The following is a 4,230-nucleotide window of genomic DNA, read 5'->3' on the forward strand; positions in this document are numbered from 1 at the left end:
TCTTTAGTCATTTCAAAGTATAATTCCGAGTAGGGGTGGCACATGATGACACCAGACTTCCCCAGGAGTCCGTGGTGCAAGAAAAGTTAAGAACCTCTTTCCTGGAATTTTAGATTTTTTTAAACTGGGTTTCAAAGGGCCCTGGAATTTTTTCAGAGGGCAGCAAGAACAGCTGTTGGGGGTGGGGGTGGAGGTGGGGAGGGTGAGAGGCCTTTGGTCAGAGTGTCTCCATTTTTATTTATCTTTGGAGTTTCTGTGTCAGCTTTTGTTTGACCGGAGTGTCTTGTTGCTAGTGTAAGGCAGGCCCCTCCACTGTACAGGTCAGGGAATCATTTGTCCAAGACCACTTAGGAAGTCTCCTGCAGAATGAGGATAAAATGCAAAGGTAAACCCCCTGCAAGAGTGGTATATCTATATAATAAAATATTATTCAGTCTTAAAAGGGAAGGGAGTTCTGACACATGCTACCACATGGATCAGCCTAGAGGACCAAATTCTAAATGAAATACGCCAGTCACAGAAAGACAAATACTGTTTGATTCCATTTACATGAGGCCCCTGGAGTAGTCAGAGTCAGAGACAGAAAGCGTAGGATACTGGTTGCTGGGGGCATGGGGGGGATAGTGTTTAATGTGGACAGTTTCAGTTTTACAAGATGGAAAAGTTTTGGAGATGGATGGTAGTGATGGCTGCACAACAATATGAACACACTAGGAAGTCATGGAACTGTACACGTAAAAATTGTTAAAATGGTCAATTTTATGTTATGTGTATTTTACCACAATCAAAAAATTGGAAAAGTATGGGGGGAAAAGGGAAACCACTGAAGTTGTGGCCTCACTGAGGAAACAAGGTGACCCTAGCGAAGGCACTGGGACCCGGTACAAGAAATGAGCAGCAGCTACAACAGCCCAGGCCTGACATCCGGAGGCTGCTGGCCCTTTATCCTCAGTGGCGTTGGAAACACATAGCTCCTGGGCCCTGCAGCTTTCTCAGAACAGATGGGCCACTCACCAATAGAGAGTTGGCACCTGCAGCTGACTGGGCCGGAGTGGTGTCCCCTGCAGAGGCGCAGGACACACCTGGGGAGGCCCCCTTGGTCCTGCCAGTGGCCACTCTCTTTAGCAAAGAAGAGTCAGGTGCCCATTTTTTCCCTGATTTTAACTTTTACTGCTCTGGGTAGAGCGCTCTCTACAATGCAGCACATGCTTCTTTCTTCAATAGAGAAGTCAGATGCAGTCCTGGCCTGGAGCAGTCTTGGGCCTTCCTCAGGCTGCACAGTAAGAACTATGTTGAGTTTGCAAGACAGTGTTTGAGGGTCCCAATGGCCATGGGTGCTGACCCCCAACACTAAACAGCCCTGATGACTTGCTTCTTGAATCCAGTTTTGCTTTTTAGAGTTTTTCCTTCTTTCCTCTCAAGATTGATTGCCTCTTCTCCCTATTATCAGGGTAACTGGTCTCTAACAGCCTTCTCCTCGTTTTCCAATTTGCTTCAGATTTGAAGTCTAAGTCAACAAACTGATTAGAATTGTATCTAAAACAAGTGTCAAGAAGTTCTGAGTCAGGACTGGAAGTGCTTCCCTTAAAGCAAGGAAATCTATTTCTACTTTCCAAGATGTTTCACCCACTCCTTCCCTTTCCTTCCAGGATCTGAACAATCGTGAGATTGTGCGTGTATCTGTGCATATGCGAATGTGTGTGCATGCGTGTGGTGTTCTAGCCTTGGCTTCCAGTATCTCAGGATCTTAAAGAGCAGAAAAACACACTCCAGGAAGTTCCTTTAAGGCAGGGAAAGGTCAGTGTGTCTATCCATGAGTGGGTAAACTAAGCCATGAGGTTCCCAGGGGGGCATGAAACCTGGCAATCTGTAACAGAATCCAGATCCTCAGACGTGAGCTCTTCTGCTGGCTCCCTGCCCATTCACAGGACAGAAGGACAGTGCTTTTTTGGTCAGGGAACAGTGAGGACCACAGAATGAGCTTGGACACTGATAGGCCAACCATCCCAGGCCTGGTATCTTTCTCTCACAGGCACCCCTGCAACCTAACTAGCCCCTAAGAAGCACAAAGAGGGAGAACTAGGGCCCAGTAACGGGTCCCTGGATAATATGATGACTTGCTGCTAAAATGCTTTGTGGTGCACCAGCTCAGCTTGTGTGTGGGCTGTCAGCAGGGGTTGTTAAATGCCAGCAGTGTTAGATAAGGAAACTGAGGCCCAGAGAGGTCATGTGGGGGTGGGGTCATTGTAGATCTTTAAAGGTGAGGGAGGAACACACTTCATGCATTCAGAGTGCAGACAGCACTGCCGGTACCGGCACTACCTTCTGGAGGACACCTGCTCTGTGCAGGCAGTGTGCTAAGCCCCTCACAGCAGTCATTTCTGAGTCCTCACACTGACCCTCAGTTTATGGAGGAGGAAACTGAGGCTCAGGGAGAAGTTGCTTGCCCAGGGTCACAGCTGGTGAGGGGCAGAGCCAGGCTTTGAACTTTCCTGTCTGAAGTGGATAGAGACTATCTTCTTTGTCATCTGTCCCTCCAGGAAACAAGGTCTTCACACCCTGGTCTTAAACACATTTGTGAAAGTCCGTTCTGCCTGGGTGGCAATGGAAATACTGCTCCCCACCTCCCCAGCTCTAGGTGGGATGGAAAAAGACACAGGGGGCCAATTTCCACCCAAGATAATCAGACCCCAAAATCACCTTCTAATCTAATCACTCCCATCACTGCAGGGAGCTGGCGGCTTTGCACTGGGAGGCACGGAGGAGGGAGGAAGGAGGAGGAAGCCAGGGAGGTGACCTCTGGCCATAACTCAGGGGACAACACGAAGGCACAGCCCCCTGCCCAGCCTCAGATGAGCCCCAGGTGGTCCTCCAGGCCCCAGCAGTAGCTGGGACATCAACCTCTCCTTCTGGCCCTCCCTCGTTCTGTGCCCCAGCTTCAGCTCTGACCACTGTCCCCCAGCTCAGACACCCTCCAAAATGCCCTAAAGTCCAAATTCGGTCAGTACCCTCTGTTTTAAACCCCGGCCTTCTTCTGGCCCTTGACCACTGATTCCTGCCCCGTGGCCTCTGCCTTGGGAGTGTGCATAGCTCACTGGGCCTTGTGTCCAGTCCCCCACCCCCTTTGCTCACAGTTACTGAATGCTCTTCCCCTAACTCTCATCCAAAACGTCCTCCCCTTAGTTCCTTCTCTTCTACCAGGATCTCTCTCCTACAAGGACCTCAGGGCTTGGCTGCCCCTTCTGCCAGAGGAAGAATTGAGTGTACCAGGTCACTCCCCCTACACTGTCGCACCCCAGTTCCAGAATCCTCTACAGAGGGCAATGCTTAACCCCAAAGCCTGTGGCTGTAATGGCAGAACCACAGGCATTCAAATAAAAGGTTGGATGACTAAATCTCTCAAAGGAAAACTACAGGGTCTTTGGGTAGGGGCCAAGGTGAGAACCCTTTGGGTGTGGGGGCCCCGCAGGGCCTTGCACCAAGATTTCACTGTCCGTGGTCTCTTGGGCACTATCCTGTAGCTCCCACCTCATTGAAGCTCCCATGGAGCCCTTCAGGATATATAAACGTGGTGGGGGTGGGTGAAGTGAGCCCTGGGCTAAGGAGTAGGGGACCTGGGAACCAGACTGGTGTTTGCTTCTGATTTGCTGTGTGGCCTGAGGCCAGCCCTCTCCTCTCTTTGTTCTCTGAAAAATGGGGAGGCCTGGCTTAGGTCTCACCTCTCAGTGATGAAGTCTGGGTTCCCTGGTTCCTGGAGACTTAGGGCCATCCCTGGCCGGGGTAGGGCAGCCTCCATTAAAAGGCTACATCTTGGAAAGTTTGGATCTCAGTTAAGATGGGGCCATCAGAGCCTTGTGTGGATAGATGACCAAATGTGAAGCCTCCTGCCAGGCCACACTTTTCATTTGATGGACAGATATGGGGAGTGCCAACTCTGTGCTAGGCTCTGGGGCTGGAAGGGAGAGTCTCTTGTGATCCCTGCCCTCCAGGAGCTCACAGTCCATCTGGGTTTGAGGGGAGCAGACAGACACACAGATCAATAACACCACAAGACAGCAGAGATCCAAGGGCCCGGTGTCCTGGCAGGGGGCACAGCCCAGGCAAAGGTGGGAGGTGGGACAGGCGACGGCAGTGGATCAGCTGGGCTCATGAAGGGAGGAGTGGGAGAGGAGCAGGACCATGGAGCAGCCTGTGTGAGGGCTGCAGAGTTGGGGTTTGCTTGGTGTTCAG

The 4,230-nt window shown here is 51.1% G+C and overlaps 1 protein-coding gene across 10 annotated transcripts in view; it reads right to left on the reverse strand.

The window, feature by feature from the left end:
* The window catches only part of ATP2B2 (ATPase, Ca++ transporting, plasma membrane 2), a 296,812-nt gene that overhangs the window by 75,351 nt on the left and 217,231 nt on the right, over positions 1-4,230 (reverse strand). The gene's annotated exons all lie outside the window — the stretch shown is intronic.

Source organism: Myotis davidii, unplaced genomic scaffold (assembly GCF_000327345.1).
Source record: "Myotis davidii unplaced genomic scaffold, ASM32734v1 scaffold73, whole genome shotgun sequence".
Lineage (NCBI taxonomy): Eukaryota > Metazoa > Chordata > Mammalia > Chiroptera > Vespertilionidae > Myotis > Myotis davidii.